The sequence below is a fragment of the Nerophis ophidion genome, linkage group LG08 (assembly GCF_033978795.1).
Source record: "Nerophis ophidion isolate RoL-2023_Sa linkage group LG08, RoL_Noph_v1.0, whole genome shotgun sequence".
Taxonomy (NCBI): Eukaryota; Metazoa; Chordata; class Actinopteri; order Syngnathiformes; family Syngnathidae; genus Nerophis; species Nerophis ophidion.
The window spans coordinates 35,048,998-35,063,705 of record NC_084618.1 but is presented as its reverse complement, the minus strand read 5'-3'; the positions used below and the strand labels follow the sequence as shown (position 1 = coordinate 35,063,705).

General features: G+C 39.6%; 2 non-coding genes across 2 annotated transcripts; both read left to right on the top strand.

Annotated features, from left to right (window-relative positions):
- The first annotated feature begins 7,671 nt into the window (after nt 1-7,671).
- On the top strand, nt 7,672-7,745 carry trnai-aau (transfer RNA isoleucine (anticodon AAU)). Its single transcript has one exon. It is a non-coding gene; the product is annotated as a tRNA-Ile (tRNA).
- Nucleotides 7,746-10,009: 2,264 nt separating this feature from the next.
- Nucleotides 10,010-10,083, top strand: trnai-aau (transfer RNA isoleucine (anticodon AAU)). Its single transcript has one exon. It is a non-coding gene; the product is annotated as a tRNA-Ile (tRNA).
- Nucleotides 10,084-14,708: the final 4,625 nt, after the last annotated feature.

Genomic DNA, 14,708 nt, shown 5'->3' with positions numbered 1-14,708 from the left:
AGTGTTTTTGATCTTAGTTCGAGTAGACAAAAATAAAAAAAACTATTTTCGGAAATCATTGTCATGTTCAAATGTAAATACATACCAACATAATTTGAATTGAAAATGTAAGGACATTTTTAAAGTTTGTGGCCATTTACCAATATTGCCAAGGTCATGGGTTCAACCTCCGTATGGGCCATTGGTTTCTCTTTAAATAAGTTCAATTATAGTTCAACAATATTGACTCAATGCCACTTTCTTCATTTAAAACACTGTAGATTTTTTTTTTTTGTGTGATTCGTACTTGACAAACTGACAAAAACTGCAAAAGCCCTTAGATCTTAGTTTTAGTAGACCAAAACAGAATATGTTTTACCTAAGAACTCAATCTCCATTCAAATCTATATACCACAATAATTTGAGTTGAAAATGTAAGGAAATTTTAAGAGCAAGTTGTTGGTTAGCTCAGTTGGTCAGATTGTGTTGCTGATAACGTCAAGGTCATAGACTCAATCCTGGGACAGACCACTGATTTCTTGTTAAAAGATTATCTACAGATCAACAACAGTGACTCAATGTCATTTCTTTTCTCTATATAAACACTGGAGGAAGGGCTTTTAATTGTGACGCGTACTTGACAAAATGCCAAAAACTGCCAAAGTGTTTCGGATCTTAGTTCGGGTAGAAAAAAACTAAATTTTTTTTTTTGAACTCATTGTCATGTTCAGGGCAACACGGGGACAGAGAGGTTAATGCGTCTGCCTCACAATACGAAGGTCCTGAGTAATCCTGGGTTCAATCACGGGCTCAGGATATTTCTGTGTGGAGTTTGCATGTTCTCCCCGTGAATGCGTGGGTTCCCTCCGGGTACACCGGCTTCCTCCCACTTCCAAAGACATGCACCTGGGGATAGGTTGATTGGCAACATTAAATGTTCATGTGAATGTGAGTGTGAATGTTGTCTGTCTATCTGTGTTGGCCCTGAGATGAGCTAGCGACTTGTCCAGGGTGTACACCGCCTTCCACCCGATTGTAGCTGAGATAGGCACCAGCGCCCCCCACGACCCCAAAGGGAATAAGCGGTAGAAATGGATGGATTGTCATGTTCAACTCTAAATACATACCAAAATAATTTGAATTGAAAATGTAAGTACATTCTGAAAGATTGTGGCTGGTTAGCTCAGTTGGTCGGAGAGTGGTGCTAATGACGCCAAGTTCATGTGTTCAACCCCCATACAGGCAACTGGTTTCCCAATAAAGAGGTTTAACTACAGATAAACAACATTGACTCAATGCCACTTTCTGACTCTAAAACACCGGACGAAAGGATTTTTAGTGTGACTCATACTTGACAAACTGACCAAAAATGCAAAAGCACTTTGGATCTTATTTTGAATTGACCAAAACAGATTTTATTTTTTTTACAAGGAACTCAATTTCTTGTTCAAATCAACTACCAAAATAATTTGAGTTGTAAATGTAAGGAAATAGCTCAGTTGGTCAGAGCATGGTGCTAATAATGCCAAGGTCATGGGTTCAACCCCCCGTACGGGCCGTGGGTTTCTCTTTAGATAGGTTTAACTATAGCTCAACAATATTGACTCAATGCCACTTTCTTCATTTAAAACACTGTAGGAATGGATTTTTAGTGTGACTCGTACTTGACAAACTGACAAAAACTGCAAAAGCCCTTTATATCTTAGTTTTAGTAGACCAAAACAGAATATATTTTACCTGAGAACTCAATGTCCTGTTCAAATCTAAATACCACAATCATTTGAGTTGAAAATGTAAGGAAACTTTAAGAGTATGTTGTTGGTTAGCTCAGTTGGTCAGAGTGGGGTGCTAATAACGCCAGGGTCATGGGTTTAACACCTGTACAGGCCACTGGTATCTTGTTAAGAAGTTTATCTACAGATCTCTATATAAGCCACTGTAGAAAAGGCTTTCAAGTGTGACTCGTACTTGACAAAATGCCAAAAACAGCCAAAGCCTTTTTGATCTTAGTTCGAGTAGACAAAAACAGAATACATTTTTTTGGAACTTTTTTCGGAACTCATTGTCATGTTCAAATATAATTATATACCAAAATACTAAGAATTGAAAATGTAAAGACATTTGGAGAGTTTGTGGTCGGTTAGCTCAGTTGGTCAGAATGTGGTGCTAATGACGCCAAGGTCATGGGGTCAACCTCAATACGAGGCCACTGATTTCCCTTTGAAGATGTTAACTATAGAATAACAAATTGACTCAATGCTATTCACTGTCTGTGAAACATTGTAGGAATAGATTTTTAGTGTCACTTATACTTGACAAACTGACAAAAACTGCAATAGCACTTTGGATCGTAGTCTGAATAGACCAAAACAGATTTATTTTTCCTAGGAACTCAGTGTCTTGTTTGAATCTGAATACCAAAATAATCTGAGTTAAAAATGTAAGGAAACTTAGAAAGGTTGTGGCTGGTTAGGTCAGTTGGCCAGAGCATGGTGCTAATAAAGCTGAGGTCATGGGTTCAAACCCACTACTAGCCATTGGTTTCTCTTTAAATAGTTTTAATTATACATCAACAACATTGACTCAATGCTACTTTCGTCATATAAAGCACTGTAGAAATGGATTTTTAGTGTGACTTGTATCGGAAAAACTGACAAAACTGCAAAAGCCCTTTAGATCTTAGTTTAAGTACACCAAAACAGAATATATTTTACCTAAAAACTCAATGTCCTGTTGAAATCTAAATACCAAAATAATTTGAGTTTAAAATGTAAGGAAATAGAAGTGTATGTGGCCGATTAGTTTAGTTGGGCAGAGCATGGTGCTAATAAACTAGTTTAGTTTGGCAGAGCATGGTGCTAATAAACCCCATACCGGCCAGGATTTTCCTTTTAAAGAGGTTTACGTCAGGGGCGTCGCCAGACAGATTTCACTGGGGCACGTGCCCCACTGTTGATCTGCAGTGCCCCAGTAAAAATTTCACCAATAAAAAAAACGCTTCAGAGTTTTAAGTCTACATAACATAGACAACAGCGCACATACTACTTAGTATGGTAATTGATTGCTACTGTATTCACTCCAAGTAACAATGAGCACATGGCTAATTAATATGGTAATTTATTCACGTGTTGATCGAGACTTCGGTTGAGAGAGAGAGCGAGAGAGAGGATGAGAATCACTGCGTGAGGTATCGAACGTTAGCCACTAACAATTTGTTAATTACATTATTTTGATTTTGATTTGACTCAGACTGTAACTCCTAGATGGATTTAAAAAAGTTATTCGCCCGGAGCAGAAAAGAAGCAGCAGGAATGAGAGATGTAAGTTAAGTCCTAGCTAGCTAGGCAACATCATAGTCTTAAGTTGATGCTAAGTTAGCTAACCTTATTCCTTGTATCAAGACAAACATTAATTTGCTGTACGAGCTGTCGGGCGAATTTCCAATGAACATGAAACATAATGTTGGTTATTGTCTGCTGGTTCTGCATCAATGATGATTTGGAGTAAGCATGTGTGAGTTGAGTGCTTCTCAAATGGTTTATCTTCAGGAAGAAAAACATTTTTCCATATCATCAAGTCGTGAGCCAAATTTATTTTCTTAGTTTATTACGAACATGACATACATACAACATTATACATCAGTTAATTTCATCATTTTGCAATACACAATACATAATGTCCGAAAAGGAGAAGGAAGAAACAAAGCTTATTTAATCCTACCCCTTTTCCACTTCAGAGCGCCCACAAATATATACATTCATTCACTGACCTTCTTTACAGCAAAATATCAAAATAGCAAAATGACATCTGTGAGTGAGTAACACAGCAGTTTTCTAACATGTACTTAATTATTTCTGTCATTATTAACATACTAAGATGAAGAATATCTTATTTTCAATAAGTTTGAAAGTCTTTCTCATAATACTTCTTCTTTGTACTTTGTAAGCACTATTAATTTGAACATCCTCTTAAACTGGGTCAAATCAGTACAGTGTTTAACTTATTTACTTAATCCATTCCATAATTTAATTCCACATACTGATATGCTAAAAGTTTTAAGTGTTGTACGGGCATACAAATGTTTTAAGTTAGATTTTCCTCTAAGGTTATATTTCTCTTTATTTGAGAAGAATTGCTGTACATTCTTTGCTAGCAGGTTATAATTTACTTGGTACATCAATTTAGCTGTTTGCAATTTTATCAAGTCATCGAGCTTTAATAATTTTGACTCAACAAATGAAGGGTTTGTATGTTCTCTATATCCAACATTGTGTATTATTGTAATCGATCTTTTTTGTAACACAGTTAACGAATGTAGCGCACATTTGTAGTTGTTTCCCCATATTTCTGCACAATAACTCAGGTATGGTAACACTAGCGAGCAGTAGAGAATATAAAGTGATTTTTGGCCCAGGACATATTTTGCTTTATTCATTATTGAAATATTTTTTGCCACCTTATGTTGTATGTTTTGTATATGAGATTTCCAGTTCATTTTATCATCTATTATTACTCCCAAAAATCTGGTTTCTTTTACCCTTTCGATATCTATTCCATCTACTTGTATTCGTGTCTGATGCTCTTTTGTACTGTTACCAAATAGCATTGTTTTAGTTTTACTGAGATTCAAGGATAGCCTGTTTTTATCAAACCATTTTTTTAATTTATTAATTTCTTCCGTTATTTGTATAATCTTCTGTGTGTTCTCTCCTGAACAAAAAGCAGTTGTGTCGTCTGCAAATAAAACTAACTTCAAGTTTTTTGTAACTTTGCAAATATCGTTTATATAAAGATTGAACAATCTTGGTCCCAGTATTTTTAAATCATTCAAGTTTATTTCACAGAAAAATAGCACAGTAGACTTGTCTTGTTAATCGGTGTGACATTGACTAAAATAATCTTGTTTTGTCACCAGAAAAATGGCTACAGCTAAAGCATCTGGTTTTGTTTCCAGAAAAAATAGTAACATTTCTGTATTTTTTTTCAGAAAGATGGCTGAAAATATCGGGTTTTGTTGCCCCATTTAGATTGAAAAAATATATATATTTCCATGTCTGTCCTGAGTCCTCCTCCAACTTGTTAGTCGGTTTGCCTTTTGCTAAAATACTCACTAACAGTCACTAGAAAAATGGCAATAAATATCTGGTTTTGTTGCCACATTTAGATTTTTTTCTCCCTAAACTTTTTTTTTTTTTCATGCACACATCTGACTGCGACTCACTGAAAATGATACACAATCCACTTTTATGTCACGACCCAGCAGTTGGGAACCACTGGTCAACTGTATAACAGTTACTGTAATATTTCCATGTCTGTCCAGAGTGATTGACCACTTCATGGGTTTAACCCCAGTACAGGCCACTGTTAAGAAGTTTATCCATAGATTGACTCAATAATATTTCTCTTCTCTATATGAAATACTGAAGGAAAGGCTTTTTAGTGTGACTCGTACTTGAAAAAATGCCTAAAACTGCCAAAGCATTTTTGATCTTTGTTCGAGTAGACAAAAACAGAATAACTTTTATGGAAGTCATTGTCATACATCCATCCATTTTCTACCACTTATTCCCTTTGGGGTCGTGGGAGGCGCTGGTGCCTATTTCAGCTACAATCGGGTGGAAGGCGTCGTACACCCTGGAGACATCGCCCTCATCACAGGGCCAACACAGATAGACAGACAACATTCACACTCACATTCACACACTAGGGCCAATTTAGTGTTGCCAATCAACCTATCCCCAGGTGCATGTCTTTGGAGGTGGGAGGAAGCCGGAGTACCCGGCGGAAACCCACGCATTCACGGGGAGAACATGCAAACTCCACACAGAAATATCCCGAGCTCGGGATTGAACCCTGACTACTCAGGACCTTCGTACTGTGAGGCAGACGCACTAACCCCTCTGCCACCGTGAAGCCCATTTATTGTCATGTTCAATCTAAATACAATCCAAAATAAATTGAATTGAAAATGTAAGGACATAAGTAGAACTAGGGGTCGGTTAGCTCAATTGGTCAGAGCGTGGTGCTAATAACGCCAAGGTCATGGATTCAACCGCTGTACAGGTCACTGTTTTCTGTTTAGGTAGGTTTAACTATAAATTAACTACATTGACTGAATGCTACTTTCTTCATATAAAACACAGTAGAAATGGATTTTTAGTGTGACTCGTACTTGAAAAACTGACAAAAACTGCATTTTTTTCCAAGATGGCGCCGCTGTAGTGGCTGCTGATGGCAGGAGCTCTGTGTTATTGTGTCATCCTTTTGTGTTTCCCTCTTGTTTTCATGTGTTATTGTATACATATATATAATTTTTTGCCTTTTGGTCCGGGACCCTTTGTAACTGTGTGACAAGGGGTGGCACTTACTTGACCTCTGTGGTGCTTTTTTGTGGACTTCTGGATCTGCCTCCCGGGAGCCTTTTGGCCATGGAGACCAGCTGCTGGGTCTCTGTCCCAGAGTCAGTTTGGAGAGACTGGAGGAGATGCGGATGAAGAGACAGGGCTGCGGAGCAAGCACTGAGCGCCGGGACGGACAAACTTTCCAGTGACTTGGCTGAATGAGCAGGTATCGGACACCTCAGTCTTCTTGGACGTATCCTCGCTCACCCACGCGGACTGGACACTCGCCGAGAGTTGGTTGGTGGCCGAGAGTAGAGTCGGCTCTCTTGGTTGCTTTGTTAGGTTTGCTCCTGTCTCTGGCCATGCTCTCTCCACCCCAGCAGACGACGGCGTGGAACACAGCAGAGGCCACCACAGTGTATATTTTTATTTTACTTTTTATTCATAGCTGTATGTAGAAGTGGCTGGTTGCTTCAGCTCCGCTACTTTAATGTCTTTCATGTCCTTTGTGTTTTTTGATGTTTCCCTCTTACACACATGTAAGAGGGATGTGTACTATGGCTATGAGTCATTTTTTTCCCTTGGCCTCAGTCTGGACCCCCTCTCCAGGGGCCCAGGTTTAGACCGATTTTTTAGATTGTATTTTATTTTAATCTTTCATTTTTTTTTCTCCCATCTACCCTCCCCCCCACTTGTTTACCTGTATCTCACCTTTTTTGTAAGGGGCACCGGAAGTTGGCAGACCTGTCGGCGATCCTGTTCTGTCTCCCTGTAATGTTTGTCTGATCTTGAATGGGATTGTGCTGAAAATTTTAATTTCCCCTCGGGGATTAATAAAGTATGTCTGTCTGTCTGTCTGTCAAAGCACTTTGGATATTGAATTGAGTAGACAGAAGAAGGAACTCAATGTCTTGTTCGAATCTAAATACCAAAATAATATGAATTGAAAATGTAAGGACATGTTAAGCACGGTGTCATAGGATTTACTGCATCTGCCTCACAATACAAAGATCCTGAGTAGTCCTGAGTTCAATCCCGGGCTCGGGATCTTTCCGTGTGGAGTTTGCACGTTCTCCCCGTGACTGTGTGGATTCTCTCCGGGCGCTTTGGCTTCCTCCCACCTCCAAAGACATGCACCTGGGGATAGGTTGATTGGCAACACTAAATCAGACCTAGTGTGTGAATATGAGTGTGAATGTTATCTGTCTATCTGTTTTGGCCGTTTGATGAGGTGGCGACTTGTCCAAAGTGTACCGCCCGAATGCAGCAGAGATAGGCTCCAGCGGCCCCCCGCCACCCCAAAACAGACAAGCGGTAGAAATGGATGGATGGGTGTATGATAAGAGGTTGTGGCCTGTTAGCTCAGTTGGTCAGAGCGTGGTGCTAATAACGCTAATGTCATGGGTTCAACCCCCATATGGGCTAATAGTTTCCCTTTAAAGAGATTCAACTATAGATTAACAACATTGACTCAATGTTACTTTCTGTCTGTAAAACACTGTAGGATTTGATTGTGTCACTCTTACTAGAAAAAACTGATAAAAACTGAAAAAGCAGTTAGGTTTGAGTTTGATTGATTGATTGAAATTTGTATTAGTAGATTGCACAGTACAGTACATATTCCGTACAATTGACCACTGAATGGTAACACCTGAATACGTTTTCAACTTGTTTAGGTCGGGGGTCCACGTAAATCAATTCATGGTACTGAGTAGACCAAAACACATTTTTTTTCCCCAAGAACTCAATGTCTTGTTCAAATCTAAAAACCAAAATAATCTGAGTTGAAATTGTAAGGTCATTTTGAGGCGGGTTGGCTCAGTTGGTCTGGGTGTGGAGCTATTAACCCCCAGGTCATGGGTTCAACCCCCATATGGGCCACTGGTTTCTCTTCAAAGATGTTTAACTATCAACCACATTGACTCAATGCTGCTTTCTTCATATAAAACACTGAAGAAATGGATTTTGAGTGTGACTCGTACCGACAAAAACTCCAAAATCCCTTCCGATCTTAGTTTGAGAATACCAAAAAAGAATATATTTTACCTAAGAACTCAATGTCATGTTCAAATCTAAGTACCAAAATAATTTGAGTTTAAAATGTAAGGAAATTTAGGAAGTTTGTGGCTGGTTAGCTCAGTTGGTGAGAGTGTGGTGGTAATAACACCAAGTTCATGGAATTAACCCCAGTACAGGGCACTGTTTTCTTGTTAAGAAGGGGACGCTCAGCTGGCTGTGACTCACCGCAAGTAATTCTCAGTATTTGAACGGCAAATGTGAAAATTAAGCGATTTGGAATAAAAAATCATTTGAAACTGGTAAAGTTAAATAACTTTATAGTATAATCACTGGATACATATAACAATATAATACTTTTTTTTTCTTTTTACATTTTTTTTCTTTCCAGGGCGAGGCCTCACCTGCCGTCCCTGACTGCACGTCACTGGTAGACCGAAACAGATTTTTTTTTTTTTAGGAACTCAATGTCTTTTTCAAATCTAAATACCAAAATAATATGAATTGAAAATGTAAGAACATGTTAAGCACTGTGGCAGATGATTTAGTGCATCTTTTCCAAAGTGGGCTGGCTCCGGGTGGAAGACAGAGTTAAACAACTTGCACTGAGCCTAGTCTGTAAAATCCGCTACACCTCCCTGATACCAAAGTACATGTCAAACTACTTCCTTAATGTAAATGACCACCATAACCACAACACCAGGGGGAGCTCCAAAAACCACGTTAAACCCAGATTCCGATCTAACAAAGGTCTTAACTCATTCTCTTTCTATGCCACATCAATGTGGAATGCACTCCCAACAGGTGTAAAAGTAAGTGCATCTCTATCCTCCTTCAAAACTGCTCTAAAACAACATCTCCAGGCAACTTCAACCCTTTACTAACACCTCTTCACCTTCACATCCCCTCTCCCCAGATTGTAAATAAGTAAATGTAAATGATCAAATGTATTTGTAAGGTATATACTTGTTCTTATGCTATCTGAACTCACTATGTTCTCTAAGTCATACCTACTATGTTCTCTAAGTACTAAGTCATACCTACAGTGTTTCAATATCCATTTCTCTGATGATGCAAATGTTGATGACTAAAGTGCTGATAACAACCAAACCCTCCTCATCCCACCTCCCAGATTGTAAATAATTCAATACATATACTCTGATGATTAACCTGTGTGATGACTGTATTATGCTGATAGTATATATTTGTACCATGAATTGATTTAAGTGGACCCCGACTTAAGCAAGTTAAAAAACGTATTCGGGTGTTACCATTTAATGGTCAATTGTATGGAATATGTACTGAACTGTGCAATCTACTGATAAAAGTTTCAATCAATCAGCCTCACAATACAACGATCCTGAGTAGTCCTGAGTTCAATCCCGGGCTCGGTATACTTCTGTGTGGAGTTTGCATGTTCTCCCCGTGACAGCGTGGATACTCTCCGGGTACTTCTGCTTCCTACCACCTCCAAAGACGCATATGCACCTGGGGATAAGTTGATTGGTAACACTAAATTCTGTCTGTCTATCTGTGTTGGCCCTGCAATGAGGTGGCGACTTGTCCAGAGTGTACCGCCCGAATGCAACGGGGATAGGCTCCAGCGGCCCCCTGCCACCCCGAAAGGGACAAGCGGTAAAAAAAGGATGGATGGATGGAAGATAAGAGATTGTGGCCAGTTAGCTCAGTTGGTCAGAGCGTGGTGCTAATAACGCCAAGGTCATGGGTTCAAACCCCATACAGGCCACTGGTTCCCCTTTAACGATATTTAACTGTAGATTAACAACATTGATTCAATGCTGCTTTCTGTCTATAAAACACTGTAGCATCTGATTTTCAGTGTCACTTGTACATGACAAAATTGACAAAAACTGCAAAAGCAGTTAGGATCTTAGTTTGATTGGTTGAAAATTTTACTAGTATATTGCACAGTACAGTACATATTCCAAACAATTGACCACTACATGGTAACACCCGAATAAGTTTTCAACTTCGGGGTCCAGGTAAATCAATTCATGGTACTGGGTAGACCAAAACAGATTTTTCCCCCTAAAAACTCAATGTCTTGTTCAAATCTAAAAACCAAAATAACTTCAGTTGAAAATGTAAGGACTTTTATTAACGTTGTGGCTGGTTAGCTCAGATGGTCAGAGCATCGTGCTAATAACGCCAATGTCATGGGTTCAACCCCCATACAGGCTACTGGTTTCTCTTCAAAGAGGTTTAACAATCAACAACATTGACTCAATGACTCATAATAAACGCAACATTATTAATATTGCTACTACGGATAATTTTATCAACAACTCCTTAAAACAGCCCACTACCTATAATATGGGCTTTCTAAACATCAGATCTTTGTCTCCCAAAACGTTATTAGTCAATGAGGTCATTAGAGACAACAACCTTAACGTCATCGGTCTTAGCGAAACCTGGCTTAAACCAGACGACTTTTTTGCGATAAATGAGGCATCCCCTCCTAACTATACGAATGCGCATATTGCCCGTCACCTCAAAAGGGGAGGGGGTGTCGCACTAATATACAACGAAAACTTTAACTTTAGTCCTAACTTAAATAATAAATATAAATCGTTTGAGGTGCTTTCTATGAAGTCTGCCACACCTCTGCCTCTGTGCCTGGCCGTTATCTACCGCCCCCCAGGGCCCTATTCGGACTTTATTAGTGAATTCTCAGAGTTTGTTGCTGATCTAGTGACGCACGCCGATAATATAATTATAATGGGGGACTTTAATATCCATATGAATACCCCATTGGACCCACCGTGCGTGGCGCTCCAGACTATAATTGATAGCTGTGGTCTTACACAAATAATAAATGAACCGACGCATCGCAGCGGTAATACGATAGACCTAGTGCTTGTCAGAGGTATCACCGTCTCCAAAGTTATGATACTCCCGTATACTAAAGTAATGTCCGATCATTACCTTATAAAATTCGAAGTTCAGACTCATGTTCGGCAAGCTAATAATAATAATAACTGCTATAGCAGCCGCAACATTAATGCTGCCACAACGACGACTCTTGCGGACCTACTGCCCTCGGTAATGGCACCGTTCCCAAAGTATGTGGGCTCTATTGATAACCTCACTAACAACTTTAACAACGCCCTGCGCGAAACCATTGATAGTATAGCACCGCTGAAGTTAAAAAAGGCTCCAAAAAGGCGTACGCCATGGTTTACTGAAGAAACTAGAGCTCAGAAATTATTATGTAGAAAGCTGGAACGCAAATGGCGCACGACTAAACTTGAGGTGCACCATCAAGCATGGAGTGATAGTTTAATAACTTATAAACGCATGCTTACCTTAGCTAAAACTAATTATTACTCAAATCTCATCCGCATTAATAAAAACGATCCAAAATTTTTGTTTAGTACAGTAGCATCGCTAACCCAACAAGGGACTCCTTCCAGTAGCTCCACCCATTCGGCAGATGACTTTATGAAGTTCTTTAATAAGAAAATTGAACTTATTAGAAAGGAGATTAAAGACAATGCGTCCCAGCTACAACGGGGTTATAGTAACACAGATACGATTGTATATACGGCGGATACTGCAAATATCCAAAATAGTTTCTCTCGTTTTGATGAAATAACATTAGAAGGATTGTTACAACGTGTAAATGGAATAAAACAAACAACATGTTTACTTGACCCACTTCCTGGGAAACTTATCAAGGAGCTTTTTGTATTATTAGGTCCATCAGTGCTAAATATTATAAACTTATCACTTTCCTCGGGCACTGTTCCCGTTGCATTCAAAAAAGCGGTTATTCATCCTCTCCTTAAAAGACCTAACCTCGATCCAGACCTCATGGTAAACTACCGACCGGTGTCTCACCTTCCCTTTATTTCGAAAATCCTCGAAAAAATTGTTGCAGAGCAGCTAAATGACCACTTAGCGTTTAACAATCTATGTGAAACCTTTCAATCCGGTTTCAGGGCAAATCACTCGACTGAGACAGCCCTCGCAAAACTGACTAATGATCTATTGCTAACGATGGACTCTGATGCGTCATCTATGTTGCTGCTCCTCGATCTTAGCGCTGCTTTCGATACCGTCGATCATAATATTTTATTAGAGCGTATCAAAATACGAATTGGTATTTCAGACTCAGCCCTGTCATGGTTTAACTCTTATCTTACTGATAGGATGCAGTGCGTCTCCTATAACAGTGTGACCTCGGACTATGTTAAGGTAACGTGTGGAGTTCCCCAGGGTTCGGTCCTTGGCCCTGTACTCTTCAGCATCTACATGCTGCCGCTAGGTGACGTCATACGCAAATACGGTATTAGCTTTCACTGTTATGCTGATGACACCCAACTTTACATGCCCCTAAAGCTGACCAACACGCCGGACTGTAGTCAGTTGGAAGCGTGTCTTAATGAAATTAAACAATGGATGTCCGCTAACTTTTTGCAACTTAATGCCAAAAAAACGGAAATGCTGATTATCGGTCCTGCTAGACACCGACCTCTATTTAATAATACAACTTTAACATTTGACAACCAAATAATAAAACAAGGTGACTCTGTAAAAAATCTGGGTATTATCTTCGACCCAACTCTCTCCTTTGAGTCACACATTAAAAGCGTTACTAAAACGGCCTTCTTTCATCTCCGTAATATCGCTAAAATTCGCTCCATTTTGTCCACTAAAGACGCCGAGATCATTATCCATGCGTTTGTTACGTCTCGTCTCGATTACTGTAACGTATTATTTTCGGGTCTCCCAATGTCTAGCATTAAAAGATTACAGTTGGTACAAAATGCGGCTGCTAGACTTTTGACAAGAACAAGAAAGTTTGATCATATTACGCCTGTACTGGCTCACCTGCACTGGCTTCCTGTGCACTTAAGATGTGACTTTAAGGTTTTACTACTTACGTATAAAATACTACACGGTCTAGCTCCAGCCTATCTTGCCGATTGTATTGTACCGTATGTCCCGGCAAGAAATCTGCGTTCAAAAGACTCCGGCTTGTTAGTGATTCCTAGAGCTCAAAAAAAGTCTGCGGGCTATAGAGCGTTTTCCGTTCGGGCTCCAGTACTCTGGAATGCCCTCCCGGTAACAGTTCGAGATGCTACCTCAATAGAAGCATTTAAGTCTCATCTTAAAACTCATCTGTATACTCTAGCCTTTAAATAGACCTTTTTAGACCAGTTGATCTGCCGCTTCTTTTCTTTCTCCTATGTCCCCCCCTCCCTTGTGGAGGGGGTCCGGTCCGATGACCATGGATGAAGTACTGACTGTCCAGAGTCGAGACCCAGGATGGACCGCTCGTCGGGACCCAGGATGGACCGCTCGCCTGTATCGGTTGGGGACATCTCTACGCTGCTGATCCGCTTGAGATGGTTTCCTGTGGACGGGACTCTCACTGCTGTCTTGGAGCCACTAAAAATTGAACTTTCACAGTATCATGTTAGACCCGCTCGACATCCATTGCTTTCGGTCCCCTAGAGGGGGGGGGGTTGCCCACATCTGAGGTCCTCTCCAAGGTTTCTCATAGTCAGCATTGTCGCTGGCGTCCCACTGAATGTGAATTCTCCCTGCCCACTGGGTGTGAGTTTTCCTTGCCCTTTTGTGGGTTCTTCCGAGGATGTTGTAGTCGTAATGATTTGTGCAGTCCTTTGAGACATTTGTGATTTGGGGCTATATAAATAAACATTGATTGATTGATTGAATGCTACTTTCTTCATATAAAACACTGTTGAAATGGATTTCGAGTGGGACTCGTACCTAAAAAACTGACGAAAACTGAAAAAGCCCTTCCGATCTTAGTTTGAGTATAGCAAAACAGAATATAATTTACTTAAGAACTCAACGTCATGTTCAAACCTAAATACCAAAATAATTTGAATTTAAAATGAATGGAAAATTCTAGAACCTGTGGTCGGTTAGCTCAATTGGTCAGAGTGTGGTGCGAATAACACCAAGGACATGAATTCAACCCCCACACAGGCCACATTTTCCTTTTAAAGAGGTTTAACTAGAGATCAACAAGCATGACTCTATGCTGCTTTCTCTATATAAAACACTATAGGAATGGATTTTTAGTATGACCCGTACTTGACAAACTGACAAAAACTACCAAAGCTCTTTGGATCTAAATTTGAGTAAATCAAAACAGATTTTTTTTTTTTCTAGAAACTCAATGTCTTGTTGAAATCTAAATAGCAAATTAATTTCATTTTAAAATGTAAGGAAATTTAGGAAGTTCGTGGCTGGTTAGCTCAGTTGGTGAGAGTATGGTGCTAATAACACCAAGTTCATGGGTTTAACCCCGGTACAGGCCACTGTTAAGAAGTTTATCTAAAGATTGACTGAATGCTATTTCTTTTCTCTATATAA